This window comes from Neofelis nebulosa, chromosome 12 (genome assembly GCF_028018385.1).
Source record: "Neofelis nebulosa isolate mNeoNeb1 chromosome 12, mNeoNeb1.pri, whole genome shotgun sequence".
NCBI lineage: Eukaryota > Metazoa > Chordata > Mammalia > Carnivora > Felidae > Neofelis > Neofelis nebulosa.
This window is the reverse complement of record NC_080793.1, coordinates 23,879,639-23,901,687: the sequence shown is the minus strand read 5'-3', so window position 1 is coordinate 23,901,687 and position 22,049 is coordinate 23,879,639.

Sequence of the window (22,049 nt, the reverse complement as noted above, 5' to 3'; positions counted from 1 at the left end):
TTTCCACAGTGGCTGCACCAATTTACATTCCACCAAACATGCATGAGGGTGTTTTCTCTACATCCTCACCAACGTTTGCCTTTCTTGTCTTCTTGATACTAGCCATTCTGAGAGGTGTAAGATGATACTATGGTTTTGATTTGAATTTCCCAGATGATTAATGATACTATACACCTTGGCCATCTGTATGTCTTTGGGGGAAAATGCCTATTCACATGATCTGCTTATTTAATCAGATTATTTGGGTTTTTGGGGTTTTTTTTGGTGTTAGGTAAATTCTTTATATATTTTGGATATCATTCCCGTTTTGAATATATCATTTACAAATATCTACTCCCATTCAGTATGTTGCCTTTTCATTTTGTTGATGATTTCCTTTGATGTGTAAAAGCTTTTTAGTTTGATGTAGTTCTAATAGTTTATTTTCATTTTTGTTTCCCTTGCCTGAGGAGACCCATCTAGAAAAACGTTGGGGAGCCTGGATGGCTCTCAGTCAGTTGAGTGTCCAACTTTGGCTCAGGTCATGATCTCACGATCTGTAAGTTTGAGCCCTGTGTGAGGCTCTGTGCTGACAGCTCAGAGCCTGGAGGCTGCTTCGGATTCTGTGTCTCCCTCTCTCTCTGCCCCTACCCCACTTGTGCTCTGTCTCTCTGTGTCTCTCAAAAATAAATAAATGTAAAAAAAATTTTTTTAATATTTATTTTTGAGAGGGCACAAGTGGGGGAGGGGCAACCAGAGGGGGACAGAGGATCTGACGTGAGCTCCGTGCTGACAGCAGGGAGCCTGATGCGGGGATTGAGCTCACGAACTGCAAGATCATGACCTGAACTGAAATCGAACGCTCAACTGACTGAGCCACTCAGGTGCCCTTGATCATAGGGTTTTTATCCTTCATTTTGTTGATGTTGTGTATCACATTAATTTGTGGGTATTGAGCCATCCTTGAATCTCTGGAATAAATCCCACTTAATAATAGTGAACAATTCTTTTAATGTATTGTTGAATGTAGCTTGCTAACATTTTGTTGAAGATTTTTTGCATCCATGTTCATCAGGGATATTGGCTTATAGTTTCCTTTTTTTTGTAGGGTCTTTGGTTTTGTAATCAGGGTAATGCTGGCATCGTAGAATGTATCTGAGCGTTTTCTTTCATCTTCTGGTGTTTTTTTTTTTTTTTTGAATAGTCTGGGAAGAATAAATATTAACCCTTCTGTAAATGTTCAGTAGAATTCACCAGTGAATCCATTTGGCCCTAGACTTTCATCAGTTGAGAGTCTGGTAATTGGTAAAATTACCAATTGATTACCAATCCAATTTTGTTACTAGCAATTGGTCTGTTCAGATTTTCTATTTCTTCCTGATTCAGTTTGGAAAGATTATGTTTTGAAGAATGTATCCCTTTTTTCTGGGTTGTCTAATTTGTTGGCATATACTTGTTCATGCTCTGTTACAAACCTTTTGTGTTTCTATGGTGTCAGTTGTTGCTCCTCTTTCATATCTGATGTTATTTTGGGTTCTTTCTCTCTTGATGAGTCTGGCTAAAGGCTTATCAATTTTCTTTACCTTTTCAAAGACCAAGCTCTTAGTTTTGTTTACCTTTTTAGTTTCTCTCTTCTTTTTTGGAGGGGCGTCTCTATGTCATCTATTTTTGCTCGATCTCTATATCCTTCTACTAACTTTAGGCTTCATTCTCGTTCTTCCACCTGTCAGGTTAGATCGCTTAAAGATTTTTCTTATTCTGAGATAGGCCTGTATCAGCGTAAATTTCACTCTTAGAACTTTTGCCATGCCTTCAAAGATTTTTGGACTGTTTTTTCATTTTCATCTGCCTCAAGATATGTTGTTGTTGTTGTTGTTGTTGTTGTTGTTAATCTCCTCTTTGATTTCTCCATTGCCCCACTGATTGTTTAGTAGCATTTTGTTTAGCCTCCACACGTTGGTGTTTTTTCCATTTCTTTTTCTTGTAACTGATTTCTAGTTTCACACCATTGTGGTCAGAAAAGATGCTTGATGATATTTCAATCTTGGTAAACTTATTGAGACTTGTTTTGTAGTCTAATGTGAGCTATCCTAGAGAGCGTTCCATGTGCCCTTGAAAAATATGATTCTATTGTTGTGGGGCAAAATGTCTTGTATATATCTGTTAAGTCCATCTGGTCTAATATGTCATTCAAACATGGTTTCCCTATTTTTTTTCCCTTGCCTGGATGACCTATCTATTGATATAAGGGGGATGTTAAAGTCTGCAACTATTGTATTACTGTCAGTTTCTCCCTTTGTCTGCTAATATTTGCTTTATGTATTTAGGTGTTCCAATGTTGAGTGCCTAGATACTTACAAATGTTACCTTCTTGTTTGATTGATCCTTTTATCGTTATGTAATGCCCTTCTTTGTTTCTTGTTACAGTTTCTGTTTTAAAGTCTATTTTGTCTGATATAAGTATTGCTACCCCAGATTTTTTTTTCCTTTCATTTGCATGGAATATCTTTTTCCTTTCCTTCCTTTAAGTCTGTATGTGTCTTTAGTTCTGAAATGAGTCTTTTGTAGGCAGCTTATACGGGTGTCTTTTTTTTAATCCATCCTATCACTCTTTTAATTAAAGCATTTAGACCATTTACAATTAAAGTAACCATTGACAGGTATATACTTCATTTTGTTCATTGTTTTATGGTTGTTTCTATAGTTCTTCTCTGTTCCTTCTTGCTCTCTTTCCTTGTGATTGATGACTCTCTTTAGTGTTAGGTGTGGCTTTCTTTTTCTTTATTTTTTGTGAATCCTATGTCTTTGGTTTGCAGTTACCACGAGGTTCGCATATAACATCCTATGTAATTGGCAGTCTATGTTAGGTTGATGGTCACTGAAATTCAAATACATTCTAAAAGAACTTCATTTTCACTCCCCTCTCTCCCACGTTTTATAATATGTTGCTATAGTTTACATCTCTTTGTGAGTGCCCTGAACTTTTTAAAGAAGAATTGATTTTATTTTTAAAAATTCCAGTATAGTTAACATACAATGTTAGATTAATTTCAGATGTACAATATAGTGATTCAAAACTGTGTTCAGTGCCCATCATGATAGATGTACTCTTAATCCCCTTCACCCATTATCCACCCCCCCCCCCCAAAACCTCCCCTCTGGTGACCATCTGTTTGTTCTCCAGTTGAGTCTTTTTTTTATTTGAACAAAGAAATTATTTGTTTATTAAATTCCACATGAGTGAAATCATATGGTATTTGTCTTTCTCTGACTTATTACACTTAGCATTATACTCTCTAGATCCATCCATGTTATTGCAAATGGTAAGATTTCATTCTTTTTTATGTATAAGTAATATTTCATTGTGTGTATGTGTATATATATACACATAAATATACCACATATATATGTATATACACACACATGCCATATATGTGTGTGTGTGTGTATATGTGTGTGTGTGCGTGTGTTTATACACACCTTTATCCATTTATCAGTAGACACTTGGGTTGAGTTTATATTTTGGCTATTGTAAATAATACTGCTATAAACATAGGGGTGCACATATCTTTTTCAAACTAGTGTTTTTGTGTTCTTTGGGTAAATACCCAATAGTGTGATTGCTGGATCATGGAATAGTTCTATTTTAAAATTTTTGAGGAACCTCCATACTGTTTTCCAGAGTGGATGCACCAGTTTTCATTCCCATCAACTGTGCACAAGGGTTCCTTTTTCTTCGCATCCTCACCAACGTTTGTTGTTTCTTGTGTTTTTGATTTTTAGCCATTGTGACAGGTGTGAGACAGTATCCCATTGTGGTTTTGATTTACATTTCCCCAATGATGAGTGATGTTGAACATCCTTTCACGTGTTGGCCCATCTGTATGTCCTCTTTGGAGAAATGTCTGTTCATGTCTGCTGTCCACTTTAAAATTTTTTTTTTTAACGTTTATTTATTTTTGAGACAGAGACAGAGCATGAACGGGAGAGGGGCAGAGAGAGAGGGAGACACAGAATTGGAAGCAGACTCCAGGCTCTGAGCCATCAGCCCAGAGCCTGACTCGGGGCTTGAACTCATGAACGGCGAGATAGTGACCTGAGCCGAAGTCGGACGCTCAACCGACTGAGCCACCCAGGCGCCCCTGCTGTCCACTTTTAAATTGGATTATTCTGGTATTCAGTTGTATCAGTTCTTTGCATATTTTGGGTACTAGCTCTTTATTGGATATATCATCTGCAAATATCGTCTCCCATTCACTAAGTTATCTTCCTGTTGTTTCCTTTGTTGTGCAGATACTTTCTATTTTGATATAATCCCAGTCACTTATTTTTGCGTTTTGTTTACATTGCCTCAAGAGGCCTACCTGGAAAAATGTTAGAGCTGATATCAGAGAAATTACTGCCTGTGCTCTCTTCTAGGAGTTTTATGCTTTCAGGTCTCACATTTAGGTCTTTAATCCATTCTGAGTTTGTTTTTGTGTGTGATATAAGAAAGTCGTCCGATCTCATTCTTTTGCATGTAGCCGTCCAGTTTTCCCAACACAATTCGTTGAAGAAATGGCCTTTTCCCCATTGCATATTCTTGCCTCCTTTGTCAAAGACTAACTGACTGTATAATCATAGGCTTGTTACTGGACTCTATTCTGTTACATTGATATATGTGTCTATTTTGTTCCACTATCATATTGTTTGGGTTACTATACCATTGTACTATATCTTAAAATCTAGGATTGTGATACTTCCAGTTTGTTCTTTTCAAAGATTGCTTTGGCTATTTGGGGTCTTTTTGTGGTTGCATACAAATTTTAGGATTATGCCAGTTCTGTGAAAAATGCCATTGGTATTTTGGTAGGGATTACATTAAATCTATAGATTGCTTTGGGTAGGGTGGACATTTTAACAATATTCTTCCAGTTCATGAGCATGGAATGTCTTTTTTATTTGTTTTTATCGTCTTCAGTTTCTTCAATGTTTTGTAATGTTCAGAGTACAGATCTATCACCTCCTTGGTTAAGTTAATTCCTAGGGTTTTTTATTCTTTTTAGTGCAATTATAAATGGGATTGTTTTCTTTCTTTCTCCTACTTCATTATTAGTGTATATAAATGCAATGGATTTCTGTATGTTGTTTTTTTGTTTTTTGTATCCTGTGACCTTACTGAATTCATTTATCAGTTTTAATAGGTTTTGGTAGAGTCTTCAGGGTTTTTTATATGTCGTATCATGTCATCTGCAAATAGTGAAGGTTTTACTTCTTCCTTACCAATTTGGATGTCTTTTATTTCTTGTCTGATTGCTGTGGCTAGGACTTCTGGTACTATGGTGAATAGAAGTGGTGAAAATTGACATCTTTGTCTTGTTCCTGACCTTAGGGGAAAGCTCTCAGTTTTTCACCCTTGAGTATGATGTTAGCTGTGGGTTTTCATATAGGGATGTTATTATGTTGAAGAATGTTCCCTCTAAACCTACTTTGTTGAGAGCTTTTATCATGAATGGATATTGTGCTTTGTCAATGCTTTTTCTGCATCTATTAATCATGATTTTTATCCTTTCTCTTGTTGATGTGATGTATCACATGGATTAATTTGCTAATATTGAACCACCCTTGCATCCCAGGAATAAATTCCACCTGATCATGTTGAGTGATGTTTTTCAAATGTATTACTGGATTGTGTTTGCTAATATTTTGTTGAGGATTTTTGCTTCTATGTTAATCAGAGATTGGCTACAGTTCTTTTTTGTAGTGTCTATGTCTATATATTTTGGTGTCAGGGTAATACTGGCCACATAGAATAAATTTGGAAATTTTCCTTCTTTTTCTATTTATTTATTTATTTATTTATTTATTTATTTATTTAGGAACAGTTTGAGAATAGGTATTAATACTTCTTTAAATGTAGAATTCACCTGTGAAGCTGTCTGGTCCTGGACTTTTGTTTGTTGGAAGTTTTTTGATGACTGACTCAATTTCATTGATGGTAATTGATCTGTTCAGATTTTCTATTTCTTCTTGATTCAATTTTGGGAGGTTATATGTTGCTAGGAATTTATCCACTTCTCCTATGTTGTCCAATGTTGCCATATAATATTTCACAATATCCTCTCATCATCCTTTGTATTCTGTGGTGTGGGTAGTGTGTTTTCATTGCTGATTTTGTCTGAGTTCTTTTTTATGAGTCTGGCTAAAGGTTTATCAATTTCATTGAACTTTTCAAAGAACGAACCCCTGGTTTCCTTGATCTGTTTTTTTATGTCATTTATTTCTGTTCTGATCTTTATTATTTCCCTTCTTTTGCCCGTTTTGGGTTTTTTAATTCTTCTTTTTCTAGCTCCTTTTAGATATAATGTTAGGTTGTTTGAGATTTTTCTTGCTTCTTGATATAGGCTTGTATTGCTATAAACTACTCTCTTAGAACTTTTTGCTGCATCCCAAAGCTTTTTGGACCATTGTGTTTTTATTTTCTTTGCCCCATGTATTTATTTCCTCTTTCATTTCTTGGTTGGTCCATTAATTGTTTAGTAGCATGCTATTTAACATCCATGTATTTGTGCTCTTTCCAGATTTTTTTCTTCTGACTTATTTGTTTCATAGCATTGTGGTTGGACTTTGATCTTGTAAAATTTGTTGAGACTTCTTTGGTGGCCTAATACGTGTTCTATTCTGGAGAATATTCCATGTGCGCTTGAAAAGAATGTGTATTCTGCTGTTTGGGGACGGAATGTTCTGAATATCTGTTAGATCCATCTGGTCCCATGTGTCCTTCAGGGCCACTGTTTCTTTTTCTGCGTGGTTAACCTATCCATTGATGCAAGTGGGTTGTTAAAGTCGCCTATTACTGTACTACTATTGGTTACTTCCTTTATGTTTACTGTTAGCTGCTTTATATATTTGCTTCCATGTTAGATGCATAAATATTTATAATTGTTCTATCTTCTTGTTGGATCATTCCCTTTGTGATTATAGTGTCCTTCTCCGTTTTAAAGTCTGTTTTGTCCAATTATACGTATTGCTACCCTGGGTTTCTTTTTACTTCCATTTTCATAAGTGTTTTTCCATCCCTTCACTTTCACTCTGCATGTGTCTTTAGGTGTCCTGTAGGCAGCCTATAGATGGGTTTTCTTTTTTTATCCATTCCGTCACCCCATCTCTTTTGATTACAGCATTTACATTCAAAGTAATTTACATTTACATTAAAAGTAATGATTGATAAGTCTATACTTATTACCATTTTGTTACTTTATGGTTTTTGTAGTTCTTCTCTGTTTCTTTCTTTCTCTCTTTCATGGTTTGCTGGCTTTCTTTAGTGATATGCTTGGATTCCTTTCTCTGTTTTTTGTCTATTACTTGTTTTTGATTTGTGGTCACCAGTAGGTTTGTAGACAACATCTTATGCATATAGCAGTCTGTATTAAGTTGATGGTCACTTAGGTTTGAACCCATTTTTTTTTTTTAATTTTTTTTTTCAACGTTTTTTATTTATTTTTGGGACAGAGAGAGACAGAGCATGAACGGGGGAGGGGCAGAGAAAGAGGGAGACACAGAATCGGAAACAGGCTCCAGGCTCCGAGCCATCAGCCCAGAGCCTGACGCGGGGCTCGAACTCACGGACCGCGAGATCGTGACCTGGCTGAAGTCGGACGCTTAACCGACTGCGCCACCCAGGCGCCCCGGTTTGAACCCATTTCTTATTCCTCCTCCTCCTCCCCCCACGTTCTTAGATATATGGTGTCATATCTTACACTCCTTTCTTTTGTGAATCCCTTGACTGATTTTTGTAGGTATGGTTATTTTTACTGTTTCTGGGCTTCTTACTTTCCTTACTCCTACTTCTCTCTTCCACTCAAAGCATTCCCTTCAACATTTCTCGTAGGGCTGGTTTAGTGGTCATGCATTACTTAAAGAGTTTCCCAAACAAGTTCATCTCTCCTCCTATTCTGAATGTTAGCCTTGCTGGATAGGGTATTTTGCCTGCAGGGTTTTTCTTCAGCACTTTGAAAATATCATGTCCCACTCCCTTCTGGCCTGCAAAGTTTCTGCTGAAGAATCAGCTGATATCCTTACAGGGTTTCCCTTGTACATAACTAGTTGCTTATAGCTCTTTTAAAACCTTCTAATGTACTGCCAGGATTAGGAGCCATGCCCTTAATCTGACCAAATCCTGTCCTACCCTTGCTCCCTCCCTCTCAATCCCTTTCAAAGTAACTTCTGGGGTCTAGATCAGAAGCCCTCTCTGTATCCTCAACTATCCTTCTTTAACTGAAATTTTGTAAGCGTTCTTCCTCCCTAACTTTTATATTCCACATACCAGAGTCAGGAGGTGATTGGATTTTGTGCTTGCCCTCCAGTGTCCTTTATAAACTGCTTGATGCAAAATCTCCCACTCCTTTGAAACTCATTCGTATCATTACACCAACTTCTTATTACCCTCTTTATTGCTGCCCTCTCTTGTCTCCCAACTCCTTCATCCAGTGGAGACGGTTTACCTCCTACTCTTCTTATCCCTGTTCTCATTTTCTTTCTCAGTGACCTATTTAATCCCCTTGTCTCAGATCCTTGACCTGAAGAGCTGCAACCATCTTCTTCTATCCTACCTCTGTATCCTCTCATGTTCACTTAGTCCTTGTTTTCCCTGGAATCTGCATTACTGCGAAAATCCTGCCCTGCCCACCATCTCCCATGTGTCCATTTACTTGCTCAGTCACTCCCACTGCCACCTTTCGACCTTGTCAAGACCTCTGATCCCCAGAATCCATCACTTTTTCCATCTCCACCAGGTTCTTCCTGGCTTTGCTTGTCCCTCATCCAGCCATAATTATTTCCTTTTTTGTAAAAACACTGCATCAATGTAGTCAGTCCTCTGAAAATGCTGTTTACTCATTTACTTCCTCCCTCTATTGGACTCACCTCCTAAGACCCTATCCTACCACACCCTGCCCTGCAGGAGGTGAACATGGCTGGAAAACTATAGAACAGGGTTTTGAAGTCCTAACAAGCTTCTCATGGGCACTCAACCCTGCCCAGAAGTCATGCTGTTCTTTCCCATCTTGAAGATGACTGTTTCATACTTTGTCCTTTAAAGTTGCCTGCTTGTTCTCCTCCTACTTTCATCTTGGAAGGGCTATCTGATGGTTTTGATTTTCTATCTTCCTATCCCTAAACCCATAATCTTGTCTACATTTGCATGCGTCTTTATTCATGGATTTACTTCTGAGTGCACTAGTCTGTTCCATTGGTCTATGTGTCTGTTTTTCAATGTCAATACCATACTGTTTTGTTTACTATAAGTTTGTCATACAGTTGGGAATCAGGAAGTGTGATGCCTCCAGCTTTGGTGTTCTTTCTCAGGATTGCTTTGGCTATTTTGTGGGTCCATAAAAATTTTAAGATTGTTCTATTTCTGTGAAAAAGGACTCTGGAATTTTGATGAGGATTGCATTGAATCTGTAGGTTGCTTTGGGTGGTATAGATATTGTAACAATATTTTTCCAATCCATGGGCACAGAGTTATCTTTCCACTTACTTATGTCCTCTTGAGTTTTTTTCATCAAAGTCTTATAGTTTTCAGCATATGTGTCTTTAACTTCCTTGGTTAAATTTATTCCTTAGTATTTTGTTCTTTTTGATACAATTGTAAATGGGACTGGTTTTTGTTGTTGTTTTTTAATTTCTCTTTCTGATAGTTCATTACTGTATAGAAACAAAGATATCTATATATCATTTTTTATATCCTGTAACTTTACTGAATTGTTCTAACAGTTATTTTTTTGGTGGCATCTTTAAGGTTTTCTATATATAATGTCATGTCATCTGTAAGTAGTGATAGAAAGGAAGAAGTTTACTTCCTTTCAAATGTGGGCACCTTTTATTTCTATTTCTTACCGAATTGCTTTGACTCAGACATTCAGTACCATGTTGAATAGAAGTGGTGACAGTGGGCAATCTTTGTCTTATTCCTGATCTTAAACTAAAAGCTTTGAGCTTTTCATCATTGAATATAATGTTAGCCACAGGCTTGTCATATATGGCCTTTACTATGTTGCGGTGTATTCCTTCTATACCCACTCTGAGAGTTTTTATCATAAATATGTATTTTGTAAAATGCTTTCTGGCATCTATTGATATCAAAATTTTTCTCCTTCATTTTGTTAATGTAGTATATCATATTGATTGACTTTTCTGGATGCTGAACCATCCTTGCATCCCTGGAATAAATTCTACCTGGTCATGGTATATGATCCTTTTATTGTGTTGTTGAATTCATTTTGGTGATACTTTAAGGATTTCTGCAACTATACTCGTGAGGGATATTGGCCTGTAATTTCTTTTGTTCTTGTCTTGGTTTTGGCATCAAGGTAATGCTGGCCTCATAAAATGAGTTTGGAAGTGTTTCTTCATCTTCTATGTTTTTGGAAGTTTTAGATTAGTATTCTTCAAATGTTTGACAAAATTCACGGGTGAAGTCATCTAGTCATGTAGTTTTTTGTTGTTGCTGTTGTCATTGGGAGATTTTTGATTACTCCTTACTAGCAATAAGTCTGTCCAGATTTTCTGTTTCTTCATGACTCAGTCTTGCAAGGTTATATGTTTATAGGAACTTAACCATTTCTTCTACATTGTCTGACATGTTGGCATATAATTATTCAGAGTAGCCACTTAGGATCTTTTGTATTTCTGTGGTATCAGTTGTAACGTCTTTCATTTCTTTTTGTGAGTCCTCTCTCTCTCTCTCTCTTTTTTTTCCTTGAGTTCATCTAAAGGTTTGTCAATTTCCAAAGAACTAGTTCTTAGTTTCATCAATCTTTTCTATTGTCTTTGTAGTCTTCATTTCATTTGTTTATGCTCTGATATTTGTTATTCCTTCTAACTTTAGGCTTCATTTTTCCTCCTTTCATCAAAGCATTTGTTTATTGAAGTATAGATGACACACAGTTACATTAATTTCAAATGTGCAACATAGTGGTTCAACAACTCTATATGTTATGCTGAGCTCACCACAAGTGTAGCTACCATGTGTCACCATACAATGTTGTTATAATACCATTGACCATATTCCCTATGTATATGTTTTATTCCCATGATTTATTCATTTCATAACAGGAAGACTGTATCTCCCATTCCCTCTACCCATTTGGTGCATCCCCTCAACTCTCTCCCTTCTGGCAACCACCAGTTGTCTCTCGTTATGGATCTGTTTCTGCTTTTTTTTTTTTAAAGATTTCACATATAAGTGAAATCATACAGTATTTGTCTTCTCAGACATATTTCACTTAGCATATAATACCCTCTAGGCTCATCCATGTTGCAAATGGCAAGATCTCCTTTTTTTATGGCTGGGTAATATTCTATTGTGTGATTTATTTATTTATTTATATATAAATATAAATATAAAAAATATATTTATATTATTATAATATAAATGTATAAATATATATAAATATAAATATAATATATAATATATATTAAATATAAATATAAATAATATATAAATATATATAAATATAAATATATTTATGTATTATATAAATAAAATATAAATATATATACAATTATAGCATATATATCATATATATCATATATATAATTGTATATATATTTATATTTTATTTATATCTGATATATATTTATTTATCAGATATATATATATGATATATATATGATATATATATCATATATGATATATATGATATATATATCATATATATATCATATATGATATATATGATATATATATCATATATATATCATATATGATATATATGATATATATATGATATATATATCATATATGATATATATGATATATATGATATATATATCATATATGATATATATGATATATATATGATATATATATCATATATGATATATATGATATATATATGATATATATATATATACCCTTTATCCATTTATCTATTGATGGACATTTGGGTTGTTTCCACATCTTGGCTAATGTAAATCTTTTTTAAAAATTTATTTTGAGAGAGCATGAGTGGGGCATAGGGGCAGAGACAGAAGGAGAGAGAGAGAATCCCAAGCAGGCTCTACACCATCAGCACAAAGCCTGATGCAGGACTTGAACTAAAGAACTGTGAGATCATGACTGGAGCCAAAGTCAGACACTTAACCGACTGAGCCACCCAGGCACCCCGGCTATTGTCAATCTTCAATAAACCTTACAGGTGCATATATCTTTTCAAATTATTGGTTTTTTTTGGAGGGGGGACAAATATTCAGTAGATTTACTGGATTGTATGCTATTTCTATTTTTAATCTTTTGAGGAACTTCCATACTGCTTTCCATAGTGGCTATACCAGTTTACATTCCTACCAACAGTGCATTAAGGTTCATTTTTCTCCATCTCCTCGCCATCATTTGTTATTTCTTGTCTTTTTGATTCTAGTCATTCCGACAGGTGAGAGGTGATATCTCATTGTGGCTTTGGCTTGCATTTCCCTGATGATGAGTGGTGTTGAGCATCTTTTCAGGTATCTGTTGGCATCTGTATATTGCCAAACGTCCTTCCAAAGACGTCTATTCAGATTCTCTGCCCATTTTTTAACCGTATTTTTGGTGTTGTATAAATTCTTTATATTTTAGATATTAAACCCTTATCAGATACATCATTTGCAAATGCCTTCTTCCATTTAGTAGGTTGCCTTTCCATTTTGTTGGTTACCTTTGCTGTGCAATCCCAAATTTGGTGTAATCCTAATCGCTTATTTTTGCTTTTGTTTCCTTTGCTTGAGGAAACCTATCTAGAAAAAATGTTGTGCTGCTATGGCCAATGTCAAAAAATTTACTGCCCGTGTTCTGGTTTTATGCTTTCAGCTCTCACATTTAGGTTTTAGGTTTTTAATCCGTTTGAGTTTATTTTCTTGTATAGTGCAAAAAGTGATTTAGTTTTGCTCTTTTGCATATAGCTGTCCAGTTTTCCCAGCACTATTTTTTGAAGAGACTGTCTTTTCCTCATTGTATATTTATGTCCCCTTTGTCATAGATTAACTGACCATGTAAGTGTGGGTTTATTTCTGGGCTCTGTATTCTGTTCCACTGATCTAAGAGTCTATTTTTGTACTAGTTCCATACTCTTTTATTATAGGTCTGTAGTATGTGTTGAAATCTCTGATGGTGGTACCATCAGCTTTCTTGTTTTTAAGATTGCTTTGACTATACAGAGTCTTTTGTGGTTGCATCCACATTTTAGGATTAATTTGTTCTGGTTCTGTGAAAAATGCTACTGGTGTTTTGATAGGGATTGCATTGGGTCTAGATTGATTTTGGGTAGTATGGACATTTCAAACAATACTAATGCTTCCAATATAAGAGCATAGAATATTTTCCCATTTGGGGGTGCCTGGGTGGCTCAGTGGGTTGAGCGTCCGACTTCAGCCTAGGTCATGATCTCGCGGTCTGTGAGTTCGAGCCCCACATCGGGCTCTGTGCTGACAGCTCGGAGCCTGGAGCCTGTTTCAGATTCTGTGTCTCCCTCTCTCTCTGACCCTCCCCTGTTCATGCTCTGTCTCTCTCTGTCTCAAAAATAAATAAACATTAAAAAAATTAAAAAAAATATTTTTCCATTTGTACAGTCTTCAGTTTCTTTAATAATTGTTTTATTGTTGTCAGAATACAGGTTTTAAGTTCATTCCTAGGCATTGGGTTTCATTTGTCCTTTTTCCAGTTCCTTGAGCTGTGAAGTTAACTTGAGATTTGTTTGCTTGTTTCTTGAGGTGTCAGCATTTTAGCACTGTGAACTTTCCTCTTAGAACTGCTTTCGCTTCATCCCATAAATTTTGGTTTGTAGTCCATTTTCATTTGTCCCAACGTGCTTTCTCTTCTGACTTCATTGACCCATTGGTTGTTCAGTAGCATGCTGTCTAATCTCCACATATTTGTGAATTTTCTTATTTTCTCCTGTAATTGATTTTTGGTTTCATACCAGTGTGGTTGGAAGAGGATGCGTAATATGATTTCAGTCTTCTCAAATTTAAGACTTATTTTGCAGCCTAACATGATTGATCCTGGAAAATGTTCCATGTGCACTTGAACATTTATTCTGTTGCTTTTGAGTGAAATGTGCTATATAACATGTTATGTTTCATCTGGTCTAACGTGTTCTTTGAGGCCAGTGTTTTGTTTTGTTTTGTTTTTAGTCTGGATGATTTATCCACTGATGTAAGTGAAGTGGGTTATTGAATTCTCCTACTATTTTATTACTCTTTCTTTCTCTCATTAGGTCTATTAAAACATGCTTTACATATTTAGGTGCTCCGTGCACTCCTCTTTATTCCACTGGCTATGGTGGAAGAAATGACTTTCCTCCTATCTAAGACTAGTTTCTTCTGTTGTGATCCAAATCCCATTTTTTCTTGACTACACAATGGATTTTCTTTTTCAGGTATCCTTTTTCCTACAAAATCAATCTCTACTCTGTAGCATTTCCATTTGCATGCAAGTAAACCTGCTGTCCTAAACACAAAATGTTTATTAACCCTACCTCTCAGCTCTACTTTAGGACAAACTTCTCAGGAGTTCTACACATTCTGCTTCCCCTTCTTTACATTCTATTCACTTAATTTTATAAAATAATGCATAAAACATTCTTGTTATGATATATTCAAACATTTATAGGTAAAACTAAAAATGATCAATCCCTACCTCCCCTCCTTCTCCAGAAGTCACTACTGTGAGTAGTTAGAAATATTTCCTTAGAGATCTTTCCCTGTTAATTTACATGCAGATTTACCTATAGAGAATAGCTAGCATGTTATGTTTTATATAGATGGAATCCTTCTGTTCTGTGTTTAATATTGTTCTACAACTTGTTTTCTTTCTTTTTTTTTTTTACACAGCAAGATTTTCCTATTTCAGTGTTAATAGCTCCTTACTTTATATTAATTTAAAAGGATTTATCATGTTGAATTTAACCATTCCACTACTGATACAGATCCAATTTTGAGCTGCTATAAATAATGCTGTAACAATCATCCTCAGACATTCTTCTTTACACTGAAAAGCATGATTTCTGGGTTGTTTCTGATCACTCCTCAATTCGCACCAATATGGCTTCCATCCCTATCTTTCCATAGGATTTATTTTGTCACAATCACCACTCCCATTTTGTTTTCCTGTGCTATTCTTAGTCTGTCAGCATTTCTTAGGCATGGCAGCTATCAAATGCTTTCTCTTAGAACTGTTCTCTTTGCTTTTGGGATAAAACCCTCTTAATGTTTTGGGTTTTTTCTCCCTCTTTGGCCTCCTTTAAGTCTCCCTTGTTGGCTCCCGCTCTATTTGGTCTCTAAATATTCGGAGTTCTTCAGGCTGTCTTGAGCCCTCTTTATTCTGGATTGTCTTCCTGGGTTATCTCCTATATTCCTGTTTTTAAGAACCATCTAGACACATAGGTCATTGAAACATAACCATGTCTTTCAAATTCCTATGCCAGCCAAGACCTGTCCTTTTGAGTTCTAGACTAGTACCCAACAGCCTGTAGGACCTCTTCATTTGCATGCACACTGGTGAAGTATCTTTCACATGTCTAGAGAGAACCTGAACTACCTCTGCCAACCCTCCTGTGTTACATGGTACCCTAACTTTTGGTTGATCGAACCAAAAGTTTGAGGATTTACTCTGAAATCCTACTCCCACAAGTCCTTGGATTCTCTCTCCTATATGTTATTGAATCCATACACACTTTGTCCCATCCCTATGACCTCCTCACCACCCTCCAATCACCATCATTATCTCTAGCTTATGTAAATGTAAAAACTGGTTTTCCAACTCTTTTTTTTTTTTTACATTTATTTATTTTTGAGACAGAGAGAGACAGAGCATGAACAGGGGAGGGGCAGAGAGAGAGGGAGACACAGAGTCCAAAGCAGGCTCCAGGCTCTGAGCTGTCGGCACAGAGCCTGACGTGGGGCTCGAACCCATGAACCGTGAGATCATGACCTGAGCTGAAGTCGGATGCTTAACCGACTGAGCCACCCAGGCGCCCCTGGTTTTCCAATTCTTAAGTCTCCTTCTGCAACCCACTTTTCTGTACAGTTGCCAAAACAAGGTTCAATCAGAGCACATTATCTCTGGCTTACCCTACAGTGGCTTCCCTTTGCACCTATAGGGGAGGCCTTAGATGATGGGGCCCTGCCACTCTATCCAGCTTTATTTCATGCTTCTGATAGTTGAAGAGCGCCAAACTCTCTGGCTCCAGGACTTTGTGCCATTCTTTCTACTGTAAAGTGGGTTCCTTGGCTCTATGAATGTTGGAGTCCTTTTTACTCATCCGGTCTCAGCTTAGTCCCTTCAACTATTCCATCCAAAGCAGGTCCCCCTATTCTCAAATACTGTGTCCATTTGTTTTGGACTCCTAGGATATAGTAGGCTACTATTCACTAGTTTACATATCTTTCTAGAATATAACATCTATGGGAAGGGTGTCTTAATCACAGCTGTAGTGCTACCTACCACATAATAGATACTCACTTACTTTGAGAGCTCATCATCTAAGTTCAGAATCCTAATTTTTTAAATTTTATTTATTTTTATATTTTTAAATATAATTTATTGTCAAATTGGTTTCCATACAACACCCAGTGCTCATCCCAACAAGTGTCCTCCTCAATGCCCATCACCCACTTTCCCCTCTCCCCCACACCCCCATCAACCCTCAGTTTGTTCTCTGTATTCAAGAGTCTCTTACAGTTTGCCTCCCTCCCTCTCTGTAACCTTTTTTTTCTCCTTTCTCCTCCCCCCATGGTCTTCTATTAAGTTTCTCAAGATCCACATATGAGTGAAAACATATGGCATCTGTCTTTCTCAGACTGACTTATTTCACTCAGCATAATATCTCCCAGTTCCATCCACATTGCTGCAAATGGCATGATTTCATTCTTTCTCATTGCCAAGTAGTATTCCATTGTGTATATAAACCACATCTTCTTTATCCATTCATCAGTTGATGGGCATTTAGGCTCTTTCCATAATTTGGCTATTGTTGAAAGTGCTGCTATGAATGTTGGGGTACATGTACCCCAATGCATCAGCACTCCTGGGTAAATTCCTAGCAGTGCTATTCCTGGGTCATAGGGTAGCTCTACTTTTAATTTTTTGAGGAAACTCCACACTGTTTTCCAGAGCGGCTGCACCAGTTTGCATTCACACCAACAGTGCAAGAGGGTTCCTGTTTCTCCACATCATCACCAGCATCTATAGTCTCCTGATTTGTTCATTTTAGCCACTCTGACTGGTGTGAGGTGGTATCTCAGTTGGTTTTGATTTGTATTTCCCTGATGATGAGTGACGTTCAGCACCGTTTCGTGTGTCTGCTGGCCTTCTGATGTCTTCTTTGGAAAAGTGTCTGTTCGTGTCTTCTGCCCATTTCTCCACTGGATTATTTGTTTTTTGGTGTGTAGTTTGGTGAGTTTTTTATAGATTTTAGATACTAGCCCTTTATCCAATATGTCATTTGCAAATATCTTTTCCCATTCTGTCAGTTGCCTTTTAGTTTTGTTGATTGTATCCTTTGCAGTGCAGAGGATTTTTATCTTGATGAGGTCCCAATAGTTCATTTTTGCTCTTAACTCCCTTGCCTTTGGAGATATGTCGAGTAAGAAATTGCTGCAGCTGAGGTTAAAGAGGTTTTTTCCTGCTTTCTCCTCTAGGATTTTGATGGTCTCCTGTCTCACATTCAGGTCCTTCATCCATTTTGAGTTTAATTTTGTGAATGGTGTAAGAAAGTGGTCTAGTTTCATTCTTCTGCATGTCACTGTCCAGTTCTCCCAGCACCATTTGTTAAAGAGACTCTTTTTTCCATTGGATATTCTTTCCTGCTTTGTCAAAGATTAGTTGGCTGTACATTTGTGGGTCCAATTCTGGGTTCTCTATTCTATTCCATTGGTCTCTGTGTCTGTTTTTTGGTGTTGTTTTTTTTTTTTTTATATCAATACCATACAGTCTTAATGATTACAACTTTGTAGTAGAGGCTAAAGTCTGGGATTGTGATGCCTCCTATTTTGGTTTTCTTCTTCAATATTACTTTGGCTAATTGGGGTCTTTTGTGGCTCCATGCAAATTTTAGGATTGTTCTAGCTTTGAGAAGAATGCTGGTGCAATTTTGATTGGGATTGCATTGAATGTGTAGATTGCTTTGGGTAGTATTGACATTTTAACAATATTTATTCTTCCAGTCCTTGAGCACGGAATGTTTTTTCATTTCTTTGTGTCTTCTTCAATTTCCTTCATAAGCTTTCTATAGTTTTCAGCATACAGATCTTTTCTGTCTTTGGTTAGGTTTATTCCTAGGTATTCAATGGTTCTTGGTGCAATTGTGAATGGGATCCATTTCTTTATTTCTCTTTCTGTTGCTTCATTATTGGTGTATAAAAATGCAACCTATTTTGGTACCTGAGATTGATTTTGTACCCTGAGATTTTGCTGAATTCATGTATCAGTTCTAGCAGACTTTTGGTGGAGTCTGTTGGGTTTTCCACGTAGAGTATCATGTCATCTGAAAAAAGTGAAAGTTTGACTTCTTTTTGCCAATTTTGATATCTTTTATTTCATTTTGTTGTCTGATTGCTGACGCTAGGACTTCCATACTATGTTACACAACAGTGATGAGAGTGGACATCCTTGTTGTGTTCCTGATCTCGGGGAAAGCTCTCCGTCTCTCCCCATTGAGGATGATATTAGCTGTGGGCTTTTCATAAATGGCTTTTTTGATGTTTAAGTGTGTTTCTTCTATCCCAACTTTCTTGAGGATTTTTATTAAGAAAGGATGCTGTATTTTGTCAAATGCTTTTGCTGCATCTGTTGACAGGATCATATGGTCCTTATCCTTTCTTTTATTAATGTGATGTATCACATTGATTGATTTGCAAATATTGAACCAGGCCTGCATCCCAGGAATGAATCCCACTTGATCATGGTGAAGAATTTTTAAATGTTATTGAATTAGATTTGCTAGTATCTTGTTGAGAATTTCTGCATCCACATTCATCAGGGATATTGGCCTGTAGTTCTTTTTTTTTGCTGGGTCTCTGTCTGGTTTGGGAATCAAAATCATGCTGGCTTCATAGAATGAGTCCAGTTTTTCTTCCATTTCTATTTTTTGGAACAGCTTGAGAAGGATACGTATTAACTCTGCTTTAAATTTCTGGTAGAATTCCCCAGGGAAGCCATCTGGTCCAGGACTCTTATTTGTTGGGAGATTTTGATAACTGATTCAATTTCTTCACTAGTTATGGGTCTGTTAAAATTTTCTATTTCTTCCCATTTGAGTTTTGGAAGTATGTGGGTGCTTAGGAATTTGTCCATTTCTTCCAGGTTTTCCAGTTTGCTGGCATATAATTTTTCATAGTATTCCCTGATAATTGCTTGTATCTCTGAGGAATTGGTTGTAACAATTCCATTTTCATTCATAATTTTATCTCTTTGGGTCCTCTCTCTTTTCTTTTTGAGAAGCCTGGCTAGAGGTTTATCAATTTTATTTTTTCAAAGAACCATCTCTTAGTTTCATTGGTATGTTCTGTTTTTTGGATTCTATATTGTTTATTTCTGCTCTGATCTTTATTATTTCTCTTCTTCTTCTGGGTTTGGGGTATCTTTGCTGTTCTGCTTCTAGTTCCTTTAGGTGTGCTGTTAGATTTTGTATTGGGGATTTTTCTTGTTTCTTGAAATAGGCCTGGATTGCAATGTATTTTCCTCTTAGGACTGCCTTTGTTGCATCCCAAAGGGTTCAGATTGTTGTGTTTTCATTTTCATTTGTTTCCATATATTTTTAAATTTCTTCTCTAATTGCCTGGTTGACCCATTCATTCTTTTTTTTTTTTTTTAACGTTTATTTATTTTTGAGACAGAGAGAGACAGAGCATGAATGGGGGAGGGTCAGAGAGAGAGGGAGACACAGAATCCGAAACAGGCTCCAGGCTCTGAGCAGTCAGCACAGAGCCCGACGCGGGGCTCGAACTCACATACCGCGAGATCGTGACCTGAGCCGAAGTCGGAAGCTTAACCGACTGAGCCACCCAGGCGCCCCGACCCATTCATTCTTGAGTAGGATGTTGTTTAACCTCCATGCTTTTGGAGGTTTTCCATACTTTTTCCTGTGGTTGACTTCAAGTTTCATAGCATTGTGATCTGAAAGTGTGCATGGTATGATCTCAATTCTTTTTATATTTATTGAGGGCTGTTTTGTGACCCAGTATGTGATCAGTCTTGGAGAATGTGCCATGGGCACTCGAGAAGAAAGTATATTCTGTTGCTTCAGGATGTAGAGTTCTAAATATATCTGTCAAGTCCATCTGGTCCAGTGTATCATTCAGGGCCATTGTTTCTTCACTGATTTTCTGTCTAGATGATCTATCCATTGTTGTAAGTGGAGTATTAAATTACCTGCAATTACCACATTCTTACCAATAAGATTGCTTATGTTTGTGATTGTTTTATATATTTGGGTGCTTCTGAATTTGATGCATAGACATTTATAATTGTTAGCTCTTCCTGACAGATAGAACCTATAATTATGATACAATGCCATTCTTCATCTTTTGTTACAGCTTTTAATTTAAAGTCTAGTTTGTCTGAAATAAGTATGGCTACTCCAGCTTTCTTTTGGCTTCCAGTAGCATGATAGATAATTCTCCATCCCCTCACTTCCAATCTGAAGGTGTCCTCAGGTCTAAAATGGGTCTCTTATAGACAGCACATAGATGGATCTTGTTTGGTTTTTTTTATCCATTCTGATACACTATGTCTTTTGATTGGAGCATTTAGTCCATTTACATTTCGTGTTATTGAAAGATATGGGTTTAGAGTCATTGTGAATTCTGTAGGTTTCATGGTTGTAGTGATGTCTCTGGTACTTTGTGGTCCTTGCAACATTTCACTCACAGGGTCCCCCTTAGGATCTCTTGTAGGGCTGGTTTAGTGGTGATGAATTCCTTCAGTTTTTGTTTGGGAAAACCTTTGTCTCTCCTTTTATTCTGAATGACAGGCTTGCTGGATAAGGGATTCTTGGCTGCATATTTTTCCTGTTCATCACATTGAAAATTTCCTACCACTCCTTTCTGGCCTGCCAAGTTTCAGTAGATAGGTCTGCTACTACCCTTATGTATCTACCTTTATATGTTAAAGCCCATTTATCCCTAGCTGCTTTCAGGATTCTCTCTTTATCCTTGTATTTTGCCAGTTTCACTATGGTATGCCATGCAGGAAATCGATTCAAGTTACGTCTGAAGGGAGTTCTCTGTGCCTCTTGGATTTCAATCTGTTTCCTTACCCAGACTGGGGACGTTCTCAGCTATGATTTGTTCAAGTACACCTGCAGCCCCTTTGTCTCTCTCTTCTTCTTCTGGAATTCCTATGATATGGATATTGTTTTGTTTGATTGAATCACTTAGTTCTCTAATTGTCCCCTCGTGATCCTGGATTTTTTTCCTCTCTTTTTCTCACCTTCCTCTTTTTCCATAATTTTATCTTCTAATTCACCTAGCATACCCTCTGCCTCTTCAACTCACTCTGTGGCCACCTCCATTTTATTTTGCACCTTATTTGTAGCATTTTTTAATTCATCATGACTATGTTTTAGTTTCTTGATCTCTACAGCAATAGATTCTCTGCTGTCTTCTATGCCTTTTTTAAGCCCAGTGATTAATCTTATGACTATTATTCTAAATTCTTGTTCAGTTATATTGCTTATATCTGTTTTGATCAATTCTTTAGCTGTCACCTCTTCCTGGAATTTCTTTTGAGGAGAATTCTTCCATTTCATCATTTTGGCTAGTTTTCTATCCCTCATGAGTTTTAAAATCTTGTTATGTGCTCTGTACCTGTGAGCACGGCTATATTAAAGGGGGTGGGGTCATACACTATTCAAGGCCTGGCCCTTCAGGAGGTGGTTTTTGGATAGCGTTACTTGCTCTCTGTTTTTGTGACTTTGGTTATTTTATTTCTCTACTCGTGGTGATGTTTTGGACCCTCCACCAAGTGTGCTTTGATTTGTTCCTCGAAGTAGCCCAGGAAAGGAAAACAAATATACAAACAGGAAACAAAAACACGCAAACACAGCGAC